This window comes from Topomyia yanbarensis, chromosome 3 (genome assembly GCF_030247195.1).
Source record: "Topomyia yanbarensis strain Yona2022 chromosome 3, ASM3024719v1, whole genome shotgun sequence".
Classification (NCBI taxonomy): domain Eukaryota; kingdom Metazoa; phylum Arthropoda; class Insecta; order Diptera; family Culicidae; genus Topomyia; species Topomyia yanbarensis.
This window is the reverse complement of record NC_080672.1, coordinates 151,425,422-151,447,581: the sequence shown is the minus strand read 5'-3', so window position 1 is coordinate 151,447,581 and position 22,160 is coordinate 151,425,422. Positions and strand designations below refer to the sequence as shown.

Below are 22,160 nucleotides of genomic sequence, written 5' to 3'. Positions count from 1 at the left end.
GTATTCACATTAATTACTACCGAATTTCATTTAAACGGAGTATTGGTTCCGGAGTAAAAGAATTTGATCACACGTGATTTTCCCATATAAACCATTTTGCCTTTCTCCTATAGAGGAATTTCACGAAGATCCGTTCGAAACTCTTTAAAATCGTGACCGACCTTCTTAGATTCCAATGAAACTTTACACATTTCACCGGCATGGATGACTAAACATTTTCCACAATCACCAAGATTATTTTGACTCAAGAGCAATTTTTTAAAAGGGCTTAGACATTTCTACGTGCATTAATTTCAAAATGTTTTGGTTCGATTACTGTATTTTATACAGCAAAACTTTCTGAGAACGAGTTAAAAATATACACTGAAAAAAAATTTGAGTCATTTTTCATAAAAACAAAAATTTGTGTAAAAAATTTAATTTGCAAAAAAAACCTTTTTTTCTAATTTTTTATATTTTGTCAACAAAAACCTAAAGAGAAATGAAATATTTTGAATGTGATTGTATGTTGGAGAACTTATCGGTAAAAAAGTTTTTCTAACAATTACTTTACACGTTTTTAAATTCCATACTGATTGACATACAAAACTGTAATTTTATTACAGAATATAATTCTAAGTATCATTTTAAATCAAAATGCATTTAACAACGTGTGATTATGCCCTTTTTAAAAGTTATTCGAGTTACCCCATAATAAAATATTAAAAATCTAATGGTTATCGTTTTGAAAACGCAAAAGATACTTTTTCAGTGTATTTGGACCATGGAGAAGCTTTCAATAAAAAAGTTTTCCTAACAATAACTTTTGACATATTTCTATAATACTTGTTCGGTATGGTAATAGTAAGGTCACGTCCGTCGTCCGTTCCTACCTCTTTTCCAGACCTGTCCACTACCTTGGCTGATTCCGGTTCCCGGAGAATGTTCCTTGATAAAAATGTGTCTACTTTATCGAAACTAAAGCGACCGATAAGAGCGTGCGTTTATTCGTAAGTGCCATATGAATAGGAATGACAATGATATATATTTCTGGCCTCTTAAGGTTGGCGATACCGAGTGAAAAAAGTAATCTAGATCTGTAGTTGATAGCGACGAGTAGTTTAACCACACACAGTATCACCCCAATATTTTGCATATAGGTTCACATTGAACAATACTATTTGCAGTCAAAAATATAATTTTATTGTTGAATAAGATTCTTAACGCCATTTTAAATCAAAATGCTCATAACAAAAAAAATCTGAAAGGTAGTAGTTATCGAGATATTTTAAATTTTAACAACACAATTATTTTGTTTTATTATGACCTTTTCATAAGTTATTCGCGATGCCCCAACGAAGTTAAATCAAAAGTTATCCACATTATGGCATTTTCTTTTGTGACAGTGCACTACACCGGTGCAGTCGGTGTTGCACTCATTCAAGCTTGGGTGTAATTATCCTATCATTCTATTTTTTGCACTAAACCAGTGTAGCACAAGGAAAAACGACTTCAAGTTTGACATGCAAATTTTTCGGCGGTTGATCAACCTTCTCTCTGCGCTACAATCATTATGATGGTAAATATAACATTCATTTGGAACGAGCTTAAGCAGGATTAAAGAGCAATTGACCGATTAAATTATTATTTTGCATAGAAATGGGCCTTTGGGATGTGCCACAGAGCACATCCAACCGACCGGCAGACGGCTTCCCCACCCGCCCAACAGTAGCGCTAGCAGCTTTGAATGACGACGACGGCAACGACGACAAAAATAAGCACAAAAAGATTAAATGATCCCGAGCATGACGCAGCCTTCATTCATACCGCTCCGAGCGTAAAATGTCTAATTCAACAGTTTCTCTGTATGTTGAACTATATGAGTGGCTTTCCTAGAAAGTGATTCCCACACACAGATTCACTGCATGAGCTACTTTCTGGATTTCCCAGCGAGTGGGACATCATCCGTGGTCGAGATGTCTCGTAACTGGAAATTGGGTACGGATACGAACTTTCAAGAAGCGAAAAAACCGAAGCACTGCACGAGTCCCGGGTAGTCCATTCATTTGAAAAGATTGTAAGATTGTACTCAGCAACTGCTTTTCCCTGGATGTCTGGGAATGTTCATAAAGTATCTTATCCAGATATGCGAAGTGTTTCGCGGTTGCTCCTCCAGTAATAACAAGGGCATCCAAATGAGAATGATTCTTACTGTGGAATAACTAGGTCAAATCTAGCATTAGCTTTCCGACTCGTTGCTCAGTATGATGGAAATATAATGTTTATGGTATACCGTATTTACAAGGTTTTTATAGTCTTCGAAAAGTATCTAATTACTGGCATAGTATGTACAGAAACAGTAAATAAGATTTAACTTGGGTGTTTCATGTTTTGAGAATAGCAGTAGAAAATAACTATTTTGCGAATTATGATGTAAAAATCAATATTCTTACCCTAGTTCTCCATACAAACTTTAGTTTTAAACTGTGAAGCTCCGTTCCAATTTTTTTACAAAAATTTCTTCCCCAGGGATTTCCTGGGAACCCAAACTTTCCTTATTTTTTTCGCTCAGTCTCCAATTTTTTTCCTTTCTTATATAGAAAGGATATGCAATCACTCTGAAAACCGACTTCTCAGCCGAGGCCCGGAGGGCCGAGTCTCATATACCATTCGACTCAGTTCGTCGAAATTGACAAATGTCTGTATGTGTGTGTGTGTTTTCAAACCTCACTCACTTTTCTCAGAGATGGCTGAACCGAATCGCTCAAACTTGATTTCAAATGAAAGGTATGACGCTCCCATAAGCTGCTTTTTAATTTTTTGTCGATCGGACTTCCGGTTCCCGAGTTACGGGTTGAAGAGTGCGGTCACCCAGCAAAATCCCATATAAAATGGTAACACCATGATGTCCAAATGGTGTAATACATATTAAAAAGGGTGCAACATAACTCGGATTTGCGGGTCTAGATCACTAATGATCATTCTAAGCAGCTTTGACCACATTGGCCACCTATGACGGTTCTTGATGCCCCGAGTACTTTCCAAGTTTGTAAGTTAATGTCACACCTTTTTTTCAGGGAATTCTTGAACGATTTTTATGAACTTGCTTTCAAATAAAAGATACAATACTCCCATAGACTGTCATTGAATTTCATTCATATCTGACATTTGTTTCCGGAGTTACAGGTTGTTTATTGCGACCACATAGGAATTTCCCATATAAACCGATACGATCATAATCCTTCAAAGGTTAAAAATCCATTTCTATTTGCAAGTCTATATCACTGATGGCCAATCAAAGATTCTTTGAATATAATGTCCACTATCGATAGTTCTGGAATTTTCGGGTTCTGGACGTATTTCAGAACTAGTCACATCGATTACTCGGTGATGACTGAACCGATTTTTATAAACCAAATCTCAAATGGAGGGTATAATATGCGGTTGGATGTTACATATTCCATCAGTCCCTTATCAACTTCCCCTCACACAATCTCTTTCTACATCACACCCCTTTGACCTATATTCTCTTCATCCGCCATACACATTTTTAGAGAATTTCGTACCATAGCCATACATTATAAGTGAATTTGAAGTCGCTCAGCTCAAATTTGATATCGAAAAGATCGGATCAATTCATCTTATAGTGATAAATTGATTTTGTCACACATTTTATGATATAAGTTTTGCCAATAGTTGGTATTGAATACGAATGAGAACATAAATAAATTATCCGATTTCATTATCATCACAATTTGGTTGTTGCGGATTAGATTTCAACGTACTTTAGTGAACTGTAACTTTTTTGCTACAAGTTTTATATTAGATGATAGAATCTATCAGCATTCTTTCTATGACTTTCAGCTATCAGCTCGGTATCGTTTGTTGGTTTTAATAGACGATTTTATTAATTTTGTGTTTAGGCTAGCCTCAAATCGGTTGATTTCTTAGCTGTATTTTCGATTTCGGTATAACACTTATCTTTAGAAAAAGCGCTTCTTTTATAATCTAGCCAAATATTCAAAGACCCCCTTCTACTACTTATTTTTTTAATCTAAAGTTTTATTTGAAACGGCTCAACGCGTTGGCACAACTGAGCCGTGGGTCTTTTAATTATTTTACAATAAGTAAAAATAAAAAAAAATCTAAGAATGTCGGTCTGCCAGATCTTGTTGACGCAGTTTGCTGCTGCGTGTACTCTTTTTCGTTGGCGGTGAAGCCGCTTGTGGGTCATTCAGTCTGCCTTCTCTCGCGTTAACGTTCCCGTTCCAGGTCGTCAACGGTACTGCTTTCTTGCTGTTCACGATCAGAGGTTCTTATTTGTTTCTCGTTCTTACGGGTCGCTGTTGTATATTCGTCATGGGTATTTGCTTCTTGATTGGCAATGCTAGTTGTTGGTTTGGGAGCCGTTTGTCGTGGTCGTTGTACCTGCATTATTGGTTAATTGGATCGTTGTTTTTGGTTTATCTGAAGGTGTCGGTGGCTGCTTCTTAGGCTTGTTGGCTGTAGTAGATGAGTTTTGACTAGTTGCTTCGGCGTATTTTTTTACCGTAGAGGACTGTATGGTTACAAAATTGGCATGTTGGGTTCTGCCCGGGGTATGTGATAACCGTTGTTTTTTGCTTATAGGTCACGCCATTCTTCGATGATTTGCATTCGATAGTCATGTAAGAAGGTATTGGTTTAGTCACTCGCATCCTCACAATACGAACGCCGTTAGGAATTAATAAGTATTGATGCCTTGTTAGCTTAGTGTCGACTATCAGAGATAGTACTTCATCAGCATTTAGCTTGGCAAATTCTTTAGTATAAGTTCTATAAGGCCCGTTTTTAACAGCTCTTTCGTGAATTTTAGGCTGTAAAAACGGGGATATTGACAAAATCGGACACATATTTTTCTTTCTTTTTAACAATCTCTTAAAATATTCTCCTTTAGTCCCTAGATATAGCTGCATAACCCTTTCCGATTATTTAGTTTCCGCTTACTTAATAGGATCAGACAGCGTAAAATTTAAAATAAAATTAAAATTTGGATTTTTTCATATTAAGGTTCTCTAAGACAAGAAAAAAATACTCAAGAAAAAAATTACTCGAATTCGACTTAGTTCGTCTGCTAGAGCCCATCAAACTGCCAACTATCAATTTTCATATGAGGCTGACAAAACCGGGGCTGATAAAATTGGGTCTTCACTATAATCTATCAATCGTACAATGTAATGGTACAACAACATGACAACAATGTTCCATAAATACCTTCTCGTCTCATTGCGACTGTACTCTCCGTAAAATATATCGTTGTCACACACGTCCATAGCGAACTAGTCCATTGTTCATATTGTTCCTTCCAATTGATGTTCTTTGTGTGTTTCAAACAACTCGCATAATTAAAAATCATATTCGATTTTGTTCTGTTTGCTTTCGTCCATTTCTGGACAGCCAGTTTGTAAAAGGAGCAAATGAGTTATTTTAAATCTTCAATCTTTTCCTAATACACTATTTGTTACTTGTATAGTCTTGTCAGTTTCAGATTCGTGCAAATCTGAAAAAATCAGATCCGTGCAGATTTCTAAAATATATATGTTAGTTAATTGTCTGCTAATAATTGTTGCTGAAATAATACTATTAATGTTAGAAGTATTATTCGAACAGCATCATCTTGAATATAACCAAACATGCTTACCATGTTCTTGAACATCTATTACGAACAAATATTTACACAGCTAAACTAAAAATGACGAACAGTCAACCGTTTGGCGAAGCTACAACCAGAACAAAGATTTCACGAACAGTACTACTTTCATTAATTGATATCTCAAATCAATCGACCTATCAAATACGTCATTACGAAACAAATCTACTCTGCAATACCGATATGAAATTACTTTGGCTAGGCAATATAAATGATTTTTGGCTTTCTTATATACATATTAGGAAATCACTTCAAAAATCGAGCTGCCATTTGAGTCACAGAGGGCCAAGTGTCACATACTATTCGATTCAATTCGTCGAGACCGCAGTCGAGTCTGTGGGCACATGTGTGTGTGTCAAATAAAGCCGCTCAATTTTCTCAGAGATGGCTGAACCGATTTGCACAAACTTAATTTCAAATGAACGGTTCTAACGCTCCCACAAGCTGCTATTGTATTTTTTGTTGATCCTACTTCCGGTTCCGGAATTATGGGTTGAAGACTGCAGCCACATAGCAAATTCCCATATAAACTTGCACCATGAAAATGTCCAGGGGAATGGAGACAGCTTAATTGGTAAAACGATTGCCTTGTACGTAGATCACCTGTGTTCAATTCCCAGCCCCGCACATAGGGTTAGAGATTTTTCTACAGAGATTTCTCTAACTCGACAAAGAGCACCTAAGGTTGAAACCTCTATAATCAAAACAAAAAAAAACTATTGGCCACCTATGACGGTTCTTGATACTTTCGGGGAACTATCAAAGTTCGTATGATGATGTCACACCTATTTCTCAGCAAATTCTTGACTGATTTTTACAAACTTGGTTTCAAATGATTAATACAATTTACCCATTGACTGCTATTGAATTTCATTCAGATCTCACTTTTGATTCCGGATTTACTACAATTGCATAGGAATTTAAACCGAAACAAGGTACCGGGCATATTCCGGAATTAAAGTCACATCGGATTCGGTGATAACTGAATCCATTTTCACCAACTAGGCCTGTCTTACATCCTCTTTTACAGTTTTAATCCCTTTCTCCTCCCACTGCATTCCAAAATATGTTAACCCAAAGACAACATTTAATTCATGCTGATTTATCCACTTAAATATTATATTTTTTGGTCGTCAACATGTTGCTCATCAGGTTCGTGGCAGTCGTGCCCTTGTAAATTCTGTAAAACGGGGGAACATTGATCACTTTTTCTTAAGTTTTTCGAATAAATTTCTTCAATTCAAGTAATTGCATTTTTAAAACAAGTACTGGTACTCATAGATTGAAAATGTCCTAATAGTTGGGTAATTTGTTTCGTTTTACTATAAAAATAAAATCACCTTTTAAAAAAAATTGTTTTAAATTTTCATTCATTGTTTTTGTCCTTCGATTACATGGCACAAAATATCAATCCTCTTTCATATTACCCCAACCGTGTCAATCTCCCCCATGCTTCTGATTCTCAACTGAGTTCTTCAACACATCCTTGAAAGACGAGATTCGTGGAATCCCGGATCACATACGTCCGCAAGTGATCCCAAGCATCTTTCATAGTAAATTTCGAGAAGTCGACTGCAACAAGATGTTTTACACCGACGGGTCAAGCCTCGACGGCTCCACTGGCTTCGGTATATTCAATCAAAACCTCACCGCCTCATACAAACTCAATGATTCAGTTTACGTCGCAGAACTTGCTGCTATTCATTATACCATTGGAATCATTGATACTTTGCCCACCAATCATTACTTTATTGTCTCGGATAGCCTCAGCTCAATCGAGGATCTCCGTTCAATGAAACCTAGAAAGCACATTCTATATTCCATAGGAAAAATCTGGGAGCGCCTTCGTGCTTTGTCTGTAAGATTGTACAAGATGACCTTAGTTTGGGTTCCCTCACATTGCTCCATCCCAGGTAATGAAGAAGCGAACTATTTAGCTAAGGCGGGAGCTTTAGAAGGTGACATCTGCGAAAGACCAATCTGCTTCAATGAATTTTTCAATATCTCTCGTCAGAAGACGCTTGAAGCAATGGAGAGTTAGGACGGTGGCTACGTTCTATCATCCCGAAGGTATCAACGAAGCCTTGGATCAGAGGAATAAATGTGGGTCGGGATTTCATTCGCGTAATATCTGGGCTCATGTCCAATCACTACACGCTAGACGCTCATCTTCGACGTATTGGGCTCGCGAATAGCGGTATCTGCGCCTGTGGCAACGGTTATCATGATATTTAACATATTGTCTGAGCATGTACGATCGTACGACGAGTACTGTTCTGCCAGATCTCAACTATTCGATTCCCTTTGGGTTCGAGTTAGATCACCCAATGTCCCGGTTCGAGATGTACTGGCAAGCCACGATCTCCTCTACATGTCCTTCATATACACGTTACTAAAAACCATCAATTTCCAAATTTAACTGCCCCAATCATTTCTCTTATCATTCCCAGAAGTGCCCTCTTCCGCCTACCGTACCCTAACGATGGTCTGATGCGACTCCAAGACGACGCAAAACATCTCTGTCGAATGACCCAACAAACACGAGACCTACATCACAATATCACACGCGTAACGTGATGTGTTGCCGATCCGCATCTGAGCCGTACTACTAAATCGTCTGGAGAAACCCCTGCCGGCTCGAGAAAGACCGCCCGGCGTCCCAATACATGATGCATCTGTCCGAATCTGTAATCCTTGCTGTTGATTCCCGATGCCGGAAACTGAATGATTATATCTCCCCCCCCCCCCTGCTCTGTGAGCCTTGTCCACCCTCTCTCCCATATCTCTAATACACAGATGTAGGACTTCACCCCACCTTCTTCCACTTGAATATCTTCCCAAAACTTAAGTGCCCCCTATCTTCTAGTTTTAGTTGATAACTATTTAATCTCGTTAAGAAATGCCCAACAGTACCACTACTTGAAAATAGCCCTGACTAACCCCCCCTAATCTTAATAAAATTGAACCACTCGTCCTAGATAATAAGCTTGTAAAATGTTCAACTTAGTTAATAATTAATTGCCCCAACAAGCTCCCTTCTAAAAATCATAAAGTGCATTACTATACAAAGAACACACAAAATGACCCGTCCCCCTAATCTTGCCAATATTATATTACCTCCCCTTGTATACGTATAAGTTGGCTGCTAATTTTTTTCTTAGTTTCATTATATAAAAACAAAATAATATTGAAATGTGTAACCCCCTAATTCTAAGAAATTCAAAATATAAAACAAAGAAAAAATGGCACCTTTAAGCTAACGCAAACGTGCCTTACCAAATAAACGAATTGAATAAAAAAAGTGATTCAAGTGTTTGAACTTTAGAAAATGCAGTTTTCTAGGGTGGTAGTGCTAACTTTACTGTAAAGTTAGCACTACTATACCAAATTTAAAAAAAAAACAAGGGCGACATTTATTTTCTCTTCACAACTAATTTACGACAAATGTTTACGTGTGATTAAAGTAGTTGAACTTTAGAAAAATGCAGTTTTCTAGGGTGGTAGTGATAACTTTACTGTAAAGTTAGCACTACTATACCAAATTTTTTAATAAACAAATGCTACAAATTTTTGGATTTCACAACTAATTTACGACAATTAAGCGACAATTAATCCATGTGTCATACTTCACTTTTTCGAAAGTGGTAGTGCTAACTTTGTGCACGTTCGCCTTTCATTTACAGGGCTAAACATGTGTACATCTATCGATGAAAACAAATATATCATTACACTCAAGTTTTTTTTACGCGGTTTTTTTTTACGCGGTTTTTTTTATGCGGATTTTGAAATTTACGCGGTTTTCATTTACGCGGATTTTGAAATTTACGCGGTTTTCATTTACGCGGTTTTTGAAATTTACGCGGTTTTCATTTACGCTGTTTTTTTGAAATTTACGCGATTTTCATTTACGCGGATTTTGAAATTTACGCGGTATCCATCAATGAGGTTCCCTTTATCGCGGATTCTTAAATTTAAGTGGTCTTCATTTACGCGGATTTTGAAATTTACGCGGCTTTCATTTACGCGGATTTTGAAATTTACGCGGTTTTCATTTACGCGGATTTTGAAATTTACGCGGTTTTCATTTACGCGGATTTTGAAATTTACGCGGTTTTCATTTACGCGGATTTTGAAATTTACGCGGTTTTCATTTACGCGGTTTTCATTTACGCGGCTTGTATCCCCCGCGTAAAAAAAAGTGTACATAGAAGCAGACAAGATTCTTTCATAAAAGCACTGCCGGTCAGTGGGAAATGTATTGTATACACACATGAGTGATAGTAAAGCAAACTAATAATTAGAATTAATGAAGTAGAAGAAAAGACCACATGTGACATGCAAATAAACTACTTGAACTCTTCTAAATGCCAGTAAATGGTATTTATTTACTATTAATGACAATTGCAGTTTTCTACTGGATGGAGCAGGATGGTAAGGGACTTGCATGTGATGAACAAGGTTATTTGGCGTATCTTGAGATTTCTAAAACATCTATCATTCTGTCAGATTATTTCAATATTAGAAGACATAAAGCCTGATCAATAATGAACATTTTGAATAAAACCTTACGGTAATCGTTTTATGGTTATGGATAATGTCAAATTTTATTTGTCCTGGAAATACCACAACTTTGATGATAGTTTGATTTTCGACTACGATTTTAGCTTTTTCCAAAGCACTCGTGACTATTTAAAACAAAATACACTCGTCTTTACAATGCTGATTTTCAAAGTTTTTGTTATGTAGATTTCGAACGTTATACGGTATTGTATGCGGATTTTCCAAACTTTTTTACACGAATTTTGCGGTTACTGAATGCGGTTATTTTTACGCGAATTTCGAAAGTAAAGCAGGTTTCAATGTTATGCGGTTTTATGTGGATTTTCAAAGCTATGTGGTTTTTAATACTCTACGTTTGATACGTACCCCCGCATAAAAACACTATTTGTGCATTCTATCTTCTATTTGGAAAAGAAATCCATAAGATTGTGCTCAAAATGATTGCTTACAAAAAGTACATTTCTGATCGAAGCAACCTTAGAATCACATGATATTTTCATATTAAAACATTCACTGTGAAAATTTCTTCACGTATGAAATGATAGTTTATTACACAGGTATTTTTTGTTGGAGGGAGTGCAATCTGCGGCCCAACCATGTCGGGGTTCAACAGAATCGCCGTAAAATGTACAATACACCATTTTGTGTTGTCAACCCAATAACATCTTTTTAAATCATTCCCACTTAACATACAAATACATTATCTGCTTGTTGAAATCATTATAAAATGATATTCGAGTTGAAGGTTAAAAATGTTAGGGAAACGAGAAAAAATACTATTCTGCGTGTGGTAATACAATTCAATTGAAACATTATCACATATGTTGAAGGTTTCAAAAAAATATAAATTATTGGTAAATTACTTTACAGTAGTACTTCGCCGTAGAATTGAAATTTGTTTGTGGACTAGCTTTAAACTACACTTATGAGCTAAAGAACTTCCCGCCAAAAGGCGTTGTTGTGCAGCTGGGCAAAAAAGCGTCTTCAAATTACTTATCTCTTTCAAATTTAGTTGTTTATTTGACTCTAGTCTAGACCGATTTCTTATTTATACTTCTTGGTCAGGTAAGAAACCCGGTTCTGGTTTTACAACGAAACCCCGTGGGGGGGGGGCTGTCCATATTGGACACTCATACAATTTCTAGCCTGAAGTGCGCCTTAGCATAGCTTGAGTATAAATAAAAATCATAAATGTCAACCTTCTGAATTAATTTGGAGACCTATTAGCTATTTTTGAGCAACCTTGAAATGATCCTGCTTTGGTGGTTCAGAGGGTAAAGTGCTGGTCTTATAAACCATTCGTCGTACGTGCTGAACTCATCCAGGAAGGATTTGTAGTGATCAGTAGCATCGTAGCACTAGACCTGTAATTGTCCTGTACAGAATTGGCTGCGAAGCCTGTTGAAACAGAAAGTCAAGTTCCAAAACGGAATCATATCATAGCTTTGTTTTGCTTTTAGATAAGGTTCTAGGAGACATTGTAAAGGGTATCCACACAATACCGAGCGCCAATCAGCGAACTTAGGAGTTATTTTTGCGGTGGCAGTCTGGCTGCCATAGAACCATTTGATGTAGTCCCTTAGGTTTAACAATCCCATCTCGAACATTGTAATTGTCAATCAAAACAAATTAAATTAAACCAAATTTGAGCAAGATACTCTAGAGGATGCGGATATGAAGGAGTACAGTCGAAAACATTCTTTTTTAACGAATGATAAGATAGGCATGTCGCTTGTGAGTACCAAAATGAGGTCTGTTTTAAGAAAAGTCTTGGTGTAATTTTAAAACACATAACTAAATTTTCAAGCAATTTCTAATTCAGATGTGTCTGTACCGGTTGATGGCAGAATTATGCAAATCCATCAATAACTAACGCATTAAATGCAAAAGCTAGGGGCCATGTATGAATGGCGTAGCATTTGGGGTGGGGGGGGGGGGGGTATACTTAATATGTGACGAAGTTGGACAATGGGGAGGGTAGGGTCAGAAATTGCACGACGTAGCATTAAGATTTTTTTACGGGAATTAAAACCCATTGATTAGAAAAAAAACAATTTAATGTTCCTCCCTTCCCAAGAGAAATAGATTTAAATTCACACAAGTTACTTTTCATGAAATTTTTAATGTGGTAAGTTTGCGTGTATGCGGATTCAACTTGCTACATTAGTTAGCTAATCTTGCTAACTAGTTGACTTAGTTTGTTAGCTGAATTAAGTTTTCTCTTCGGATTCAACCAAACAAAATTTAGTAATTTTGTTGAATGTATGCTTTTTTAGAATCATGGGCAGCTACAACATCGTGAACTGAGAAATCTTTTGTTCATGTTCCATGACATATAAAACTCAAAACAAAATTATTAACCCTAGAACGTTGCACTGGGGTACACGCCTTCTTTGAGGCCGTGTAAAAACGAAAATTCGGCATTTACCGACCTGGGAACCTAACCATAATTCAATTTAGAGTTCCTAGTAAGAGTAGGAAAAGATGGTATAGCCAATTTGCTTATAGCCTTCGTGGAAGCAGGTGTCAAAGTTGGCGTGGGATACATTTGTACCCCAGTGTACGGTTGCCGTTAGTGTTTCGTCAGGTTTCGTGCTGTCAGTGAAAATGTAATTCGTGACAATACCAGTTTAAACACTGGTTGTTTTACTACGGTAGTAACAATTAGTATTATATAATCGTTTATTTAATTAATTTAATTTAATTTATAAGCGAAACAAAAAATCGTTTTCATATTTTGCTGATTTTTATTGTTTTATTGTTATTTTTTTATAGTTTTACAAAGCAATGGCTCTCAAGTATAATTTGCGCACAATAACAGCTGTAACAGTAACATTGCATATTACCAATGTATTACTGGTCAGAAATATTTTTTTCATTTCAATTTCCACCCCATTTCGTGATATTTTCCAAAACCCGATTTTTTAACATTCACTCTTCAAAATAATTGCAGTTTTTCAAAAATATCGAAATTCCATTTTATACCGTATCAAGATCATTCAACTTTTAGAATCATTTGATATTTTTCAAATCGGTTTAAAAACATAACTCTCCGAGTTCTCGATCGAAGCAGTTCGTTTTCTGGTGCCGTGCATAAAGTGAATAAGAATATATATTGTCAGTGAAGGTCTACCATTGTCTGAGGCAGATTGCTCGCAGCGAGCGTTTTACGAAGCAATTCAGGGTGTATGTGCCTTGCGGGGCAGTAGAGATCGATGGGGTCTGTGCGGAACCGGGTCAGAAGTGCGAAGACCTGTTAAAGTACGGGGTTGGCTGCTTTAAGGACCCTTCACTTCAACAGGTGAAGATTCTGGAATGCAAGCAATTGTATTCCGCAAATACTGAAGATGATAAGACAACTTATTCTCCGTCAGACTCGATTCGGGTGACTTTCTCCGGGTCTTCTCTTCCCAACTAAGTCCTCCTGGATAAGGTTCGCCTACCTGTTCGCCTGTTTGCACCGCTGGTAATGAACTGCAGCAATTGCAAGCAACTGGGCCACACAGCCACTTATTGTGGCAATAAAAAACGGTGCGGCAAATGCGAGGGAGAGCAGGAGGATGACACTTGCGGTGGAGAAACTGAAAAGTGTATTTACTGCGGGGGCCCTCCGCATGCTCTTAAGTCATGCCCGACGTACAAGCAGCGCGGAGATAAAATTAGGTGCTCCCTTAAGGATCGCTCGAGGCACTCTTATGCAGAAATGCTAAAGACTGCTTCGCCATCTGTCCCTTCCGAAAATTTTGTACCCCAGTGCAACGCTCTAGGATGGAAAACGGAAGTGCAATGTTCTAGGGTTAACGCGATATTTGTCATGAAATGGGTTTATTTTGTTCGCAATTTGCTATTAAAATGAAAATGTAGATAAAAGCCGTCAAACATTTTGTAAGTACATGTATTTAAAAGAATTGTAAAACCTATTTAATTTTTTTTCATCCCCCGGTCGCGTTGGAAAGGTGGGGGGAGGGATTGTCAGAAATGCTACGTTATTTACAAGGGGGAGGTTAGAGTTTTGTGACAAAATGCTACGAGGGGGGAGGGAGGGGTCGAAAAACGCCGAAAAAAAGCTACGTCACTTTCAATATTTTAAGGATGATTCGATAGTTTACTATTTAAATACAAAAATAAAGTAACAACTTTTAATCTAGAATCATCCCAATCAATTGGCGATTGAAAAAGCTACAATCATTTAAAGTTATGACGAACTTTGGTGACACACATCGATTTACAAATTCTAACCCTATATATTCGGGGAAAGCATTTTCAATGCTAAAATTAAATCAATCCATACATAATAGGGTAATGAGCCTATTTTCACCTTACTCATTTAAATCCGTAGGTTAGAGCAACGTCTGCGATCTCTGTTCAGCGCGTTGGCTCAAATGCTAGGCTGAAAATTAGAGCATTCGTTTCGAGTTTTCACTGCACGTTAACACGAGTAATTTTCCATTTCCAGCAAATTTTTGTTGTTATACTGATTATTAGGAACGATAGCAAAGATAATATACCAATTTATACGAATTCCATTGATTGTAAACCGAGCAGTTTGTGAAAGAGTACGGCACCCTCCCTAATACTGCCAAAATTGACTTATTACTCTATATCAATCTCAATATTTTCGTTGGCTTCATCCGAATCACATAGCAGTTATTAGTGTTAATAATAATAATAAGTTCGCCAATAACCCGAATTAGTAATACTATCAATGGCAGTAAAATCAAGATCAATATCAAAACTTCCGAAATTACTGATTTCCAAAAAACTCACTGGTGCTCTTAGGTTGACGGATGTAATAAACCTACTCTGTTAATAGTTTTAACATTATAACTAGTCTGACTTTCCACAGCCTATCTCTTTCGTGACATAAAGCCAACATAATCACAGACTATGTGCAATGTTTTCCGTTATTTTTGTTGCTGTTAAAGTCATCGAAAATGTAAACAAATGAAGCGTAGCAGAGCCAGTCAAATGTAAGAGCTTTTGTGATTGATGGCCGTGTCCACAGGAAATGTTAAAGATTTAACTTGTATGTAGTTATGTACAGTTAGCTGCATCCGCACATAGATAAGTTCCTATGCAAAATATCAAGAGATTGGTTTGTCGCTATCAGTACCTAAAATTAGTGTGAATTGAATATAAAAGGCTTCTAACCTTCGAAATAGAGCGCAGGATGTAACGGTGATACGCGCACAGCACAGAGACGGGTGCCTGTTATCTGCTCTGCTGGGGTACAAAGCTTGCCGTATGTGTGCAGATTAAACCAACGAGTAGAATATGAGTTGTTTTCTTTTCGTGTGACAGCTGATTGATGTCGGTGCAGTGGGTTATCCCCTTTCTGGCTTTTTTTATTTCCACCGAAAACTTTTGCTGCAAACTTGCTGTAATTCAGATTGAATTAATGATTTCCACGGCTTCTCACTGGTAAAACTTTACAGCCACAACCCGGTTTAACACTTTGAGCATAGAATGGCTGCCGTCGGAGTTGATTCTTTCGAATCACGAACGCACTAGCACCAAAGCACTAACACAAAACACGTTGCGAAGATCTAGTTGGTCGCGATGCTCTGTAGGCGCACAATCACACAAGACTGCTATTCAATGCAAAAAATATTTGCACATATTGAACATATTAATTGCGGACGAATGCTCGATAAATTCAATCAATTTTAATTCTTATACTCCACTCTTCTTTTTTCGAGGCCTGTAAACTTCACTTGATTTTTTTCTGCATCTGGCAAAACTTTACAACCACAACCCGGTTTAACTTTTTCAGAATAGCATGGCTGCCTTCGGAGCTGCTACTTTCGAATCTCGCACGCACTAGCACCGATGCACTAACACAAACCACGTTGCGAAGATCTCGTTGGTCGCGATGCTCTACAGGCGCACAATTGCACAAGGCCTAAGGCTGCTATTCGATGCAAAAAATACTCGAACACAATTTTCAAACCGGCTTGCGCATATTAATTGCGGACGAATGCTCAATAAATTCAATCAAATTTAATTCTTGCTCTCCACTCTCCTTTTTTCGAGGCCTGTAAACTTCACTTGATTTTTTTCTGGATCACAAACTTTTCGACGTTGGATGTGGGTGTACACTCTATTCGCTGGAAGTATTTAACTTATCGGAACACTCATGAATTTCAGATGTAGGCAGAACAAATTTTCGCATTAGTTTTACGAAACGGTGCTGTAAGTGAACATGTTCTACTACACATTATTAACCATGTCGCGATCTCTTCTTGCGTCGTGCTCTCGGGAGGAGACATAATTTCCTGGCGGCACACACAATCCAGACGCGACGTTGAATGCTAGTATTTGTTTTATTTTTTTTTCTTCTCCTCTTTGAACCAGTATTCTATGCAGTTTAAATCTGTTGCATGCTACGGTGTAACACACACACACAATCAGACATACGCCATTCGGTTTGGATTGTGTGAAACCCACATCATAAACTTCGTATGGAGTTGAGCCGTAATCACCGTTCTGGTTCTTATTGTGTTGGGATTCACTTTATTCATTGATACAGTTTTCATAGTCGTGAAGTGGATGGATATATGCACAAAACGAAAAGTTTTAAAGTCATCTTTATCTCTTACAAATCACCAATTGAAAACATAATACATTGAAGACCCGTTTTGTCCCCTCGGTGAATTCAGGTATTGATAAAATGTGGACAATTCTTTTTTCTTTCTTTTTAATAAACAGAAGCTTCTAAATAATCCCTAGTCCCTAAATATGCTTCATAGCCTTTTCTGATTATTTGGTATACATTTTCCTATAGGGAATCTTCCAGCGCAACATTATAACAAATCGCTAGTTTTATTTTAACATATTTTGAATCTCTAAGATAAGAAAAATATGCTCAAGATACTATTTACTCGAATTTAATTTGGTTGGATCCCTAGAGCCTAACAAACGGATATTCACGTGAGGCTGACAAAAACAGTGGCAGGCAAAATCATGTTACATATTTTTTATATTTTAAACTTATTCAAAGTATAGCCTTAAAATCAGGTACACCCATGTTCTATCTTGGCTCCGGTACTATCCTGGCTTATCGCAGAATTTTATAGAAATTCGTCAGAAGTAATAGGTGATTACTACACAATTTAGATAATAAAATGGAGGATTTTAAACAAACATCTAAAGGGTCAAGTATATTCAGTTCAAAAGCGTGAGTGCAATCAAAAATCTGATTTTTAAAGCGGTAAAGCATAACATTCAAATGAGACAAGACAAGATATTACTATACGTGCCAAATAAAAAAATATACCACGGTTAAGTAGTCGAAACTGCTTGAAAACTAACTGGTCGCACCTCATCTACAAACTTTGTTATAATTTTCCACATTGCTTAAAACAATCCTCAAAACATTGTTCCAACACGACTAGTTTAGATCTCATGCCATCCCGAACTACCGTCTCAGTATCCTCTCAACGCAGTGCTTCAAAAACATTATCGAACCAAATGCTCTTTCCGTGAATATAAATTACACTATGTATCTGGATAGAACATCGGTAGCATCACACATAATGGATGAAATATTTTATTTAACAAACATTTTCATTGGACGAATAGATAACGTCGCACAATTTGAACGGAATTCACTTATTTCACTTTTACACAAAGTCGATGCACCAAAACTCGTTCTGTATATGCCGATTGAGGACTGAATTTATTCCAATTCCCATATGATTCGTGTCAGATTTAGCCAGGGCAGCCCAAAATACTCCACGACTTCGACAGTAGCCAACTGCGACAGCTCAAAACGGATTTTATTTATTATTCAATCAATTATTGAATTATTCTTGTTTTCTTTACACTGTTTCTACCGTATTTACGATGAGTTTCAAATGCACAACTCCATTTTTGCTCACTGCTGATGCAGCAAAATACCAGCACGACTACTGTGGCGCGCAGGGGAACGTGATGTTGAGCGGCGGCGACAGCGACGATGCTATCGCGGAAGAAAGAACGGCACGAAGAAACAGGAATTAAAAAAATACACTAGAGCCTGCTGTATTAGTGGAACACCTCGCCACACGTCGCAAGCGTACCTCTAGCTCGCATTTCACTGGTTTGACTCTACATCACGCCTTCGTCACTGCAAGGCTCTGTGGTGCACAGGAGAACCGTCGGCACAGACAGTACCAAATCACGACACTGTCAATCGAACGAAAGCACGCGGCGAACTAATGGCCGAGCGGCTGTGGAAACTCGAACTCGTACTCCAGCCCAGAGAAGAGAACAACATACTTTCCGGGCGAGGTCGTGGTGATGTTTGCAGCACGCACACTGTCAACGACAGGACCCGGTTTGTTTGGGAACTCGGGCGAAATATTCATCGGTACTCACCAATACCGATAGCATTGATTCAAGCAAGTACCGGGCGATTGCGAATGGAACTAGCGAATCAAAACAAAAAGAAAAACCTTTTAAACACGTTTGCTTGATCTGTTAATGGTAAATGTTTTTTTCACGTTGTAATTTGCACTTTCAAGCAAATTTTCTGTCGAGTACATGTGAGATGGCTTTGGAAAGCGGACACTTCAATTAGTGTTCAATCTATGCTAATAAGCAGTTGCAGAATATTTTATTATTGTTGCAAAAGGAATCGTGCTGGTAAATTGACTGTTTTTTGCTGTTTCATACATGCATCGCAAGGGTAAACAGACGTTTTAGGTTGTGGGTGTGAGTTACCACTCGTTCATTTTCTTAGGCCGATGATATGCTCACGCGGAATGCGATGCGGTAGCGGTAAACGAAACGAATGCGTCCGTACCGTCAACAGTCTCTTGAAAGTATAGGTGTAGAACGCGTAATCATCATAGTAAAAGCAGTGCAAAGAAAGGACGAACGCGACAAACAACCCGGATACAATGAGCCGGAATTATGGCTGCCTTATCGCGGTTAAATGCGCAAGCTGTTGTTTTGCGCTAGTAATATTTTTTTCCAAAAGGGTGGCTTTTTTCGAAGCAATTTTTTATTTGCGCTAGCACGAACAAGAAAAATTCAACTTGCATGCAAGTTGCTACCGCAATGCATCACGTAAGAACATGCTAGTGAATCCCTTTTATCCGTTGTGTCCGACGCAGTACCCGGGTACCTTCTTAACCTTCCGACAGCTATCCATAGCTGGAAATTGAAACTTTGTGACATCTTAGAACTTCACTAAGTCAAGTTTTTGGGTTAATAATATTGTTGATATAGTAAGGGGGAGTGATGAGGGACTCCTGAAATTTTTTATACTACGTAAATGACCGACTTGGGTACCCGGGTACCCACAAAACTGAAATGCCAATAACTACGGCAATTTCCAACCGATTTTGATACTTTTAGGTGTTTTGGATTCAGGAACTCATCCACTTTTGGACTTGGTAAAATGAATCGGGTTACTTCATTTGGTCCCCGGGAATCCGGGTTTCCGGAAGTAGGTTCCAGTACTGGGATACTATTTGTGAACTTCAATGGAATACTAGTAAGTTGTATCCATTGAACTTTGGGGCAAAAAATTAAAAAAAAAATTGCTGATGCTTGTATGGAAAAAGTATAAAAACATGATAAAGTAAGCTTACTCTATTCATAGGGTTCTAGAGCGCCACGCGCCAAACCTTCTTAGCTTTATTGTGCATAGTTTAGACAGTAAAAACTACAAGGGGCAGCCCTATGGGGTTGCACGAACTGTAGACGTAGGACTATACTACTTAATGTAAAATATTTATTTTCTTAGTACTTAGTGTGTGGGAAAAAACACCCGGACCGGTGAAAAAAATCAAATTTTAGACAATATAATCACATCTCATGTATAGACCAAGCTTTCTAGTTTCTCTCAAATAGATCCTAAAAGTTCAAACACCCATGGATAACCCCAAGTTTGTAGATGTGTTTCGATGCCACAGGATTGTAAAATGGTTAATATTACGTCATGAAAATTCAATTCTTCTTGACATTTTTTTTCGGCCTGTAAAATGCCCTGTGTGTATGTAAAGCTCATGATTTGCTGGGTCTCATTTTTAACATGTTTAGAAATCAAGAATCATGTTTGAAAAAATGTGTTTATGACGAAGTATTTTTACCAGATGTGCACAAAACATGTCTAACAAGAAACATATAAGATGAACGTAATATCTCATTCACTTATTAGTTAGAAAATAATGACTTTGCTTAACGTGTTCATTTGACCGCCAGTTCCCCTACAACACATTCACCCCAAACATTGAACCCAAGCGCACAATGCAAAATGAGTCAACGCTGATGATGATGGATAGAGCGAAAGAGACAACTAGTATCACCACGATACTATTAGCGCATTTCACCAAAATTCCACGCGGCCTTTCCCGATTGAAAGGAACGACCGCGCTCCATGAAACGCCGCGCTTAGCCCATCTGTCATAATTTCGTGATTTTGCATAGCGAAGAGCTGAATTATAACACATTTTGTTCCAAAAACAGCCCTGCGTTATGCAACACTTTGTGCAGGTTGTTTGTACCAGTTGCAAGTGGTGGCAAATTCACCAAACTCTGTAAAATTCCTTTTAAATTACAGAATTGATGAAATTGCTTAAATGAGCTAAACTAATTAATCAAATCCTGTTTTAAAAACTGTCCTTGCGTTTAAACCAAAATGGGAAGCTTATTACTACCACTACATTACTCAATTTCAAGCGCAAGTAGCAAATACATGTGCTAGTTAAACCAAAATATTACTGGCAACGTTACAGCGGCATTTAGGAAGCAGTTGGAGCGGCCGCCTGTTGGACGGCACAGGGTAGCGTACCTCCATAGCCAGTGTAACGGACTTCTAACTCAGCTACACTGGCTGTAAAAAACACAGCGCAGTGATCTGCTTCGCCAGCCGTTCAATAGGCAACTGAGCGTGTCTGGCCAAGTCCGTTCTTTAAATAGTCGATGATGACGTCATTCATAGAAGCGTAGCGCGCTAGGTGCAAAAATCTGTAGTGCCGGATTTGGGAAGCGCTACCTTCTGTGTGTAAATGCGCGATATTTTGACTAGGTTGTACATTATTTAAATTTTTAATGCCATGATATTAAAAATCTTTGGGTTTATGTATTGAAATCTATTCTTAAAAGTATTTCGGGGCGATATGAACAAAAAAATTGAAAATTTATCGTGAGCTGGCTGAATTATATGCGTTTTAAATTGGACCACTTTTCGTTACATACCATTTTATTAGAATTTGCAAAGTGCATCCCCATATCGAAAACAAAGACGTAGTCCTACGTCAAAAAAGTGGTTGTTCGTGTATTTTGGTTTGCACCATTCTTTCTTATACGTAGTTGAAGTTGGTGTAAAAATGTAAAAATCTTCAATAACTTTGAAACGAATGGGTATTTTTACATACAGTCTTAGATAATATTATGTAGTTTTGATACCTACACATTTATTTTGAACATAGTTTGCACGAAAAGTCACCATGAAAAAAGTTATATTAAAAAAAAACTAGATTTAAGGGGATTCTTCAAAATTCTTCACTATAAGTATTTCTAAAACTTTGTCGAAAACATCAACTTTGTATCTCATCAGCATAAAAATTTAATTTTTTTAGTTCGAACATAGTAAGCCATGCCTAATTTCAACTGTTACCAGATTGTGGGGAATATTCATACGAACAATTCCCCCAAAGATACCTTGTGAATATATTCGATGGTTTGGCCTCTAGTGAATTAGTGAAAATTCTGAATATGTGAAGTTCTTCCCATATGGCCTAGGAATACTCAGTAAAAATACTACGATGGCATATATTGATATTTTAAAATCATTTTAAAAAATGTAATGCGCAATTATGCAGGCCTACCAGAAAATTATGAATATGTAAAGTTCTTCCCACATGTCCACATTTTTAAAAATTAAATATGCAATCATGTAGGCCTGCCAAAAAATTACGAATAATATTTTCATCTCACATGT

The 22,160-nt window shown here is 37.5% G+C and overlaps 1 protein-coding gene across 13 annotated transcripts in view; it reads right to left on the bottom strand.

Annotated features, from left to right (window-relative positions):
* The window catches only part of LOC131688555 (fat-like cadherin-related tumor suppressor homolog), a 690,234-nt gene extending 671,802 nt beyond the window's left edge, over positions 1 to 18,432 (bottom strand). For 5 of the 13 annotated variants that reach the window (XM_058972872.1, XM_058972882.1, XM_058972883.1 and 2 more), the window contains exons 1-2: positions 17,791 to 18,431; positions 15,380 to 16,435 (exon numbers count right to left, since the gene is read on the bottom strand). The gene's annotated coding sequence lies outside the window, so the exon portion shown is untranslated. Of the gene's footprint in view, positions 1 to 15,379; positions 16,436 to 17,790 lie in introns of all 13 variants that reach the window. The other 8 variants (XM_058972877.1, XM_058972873.1, XM_058972874.1 and 5 more) reach the window with 8 other exon arrangements.
* Positions 18,433 to 22,160: the final 3,728 nt, after the last annotated feature.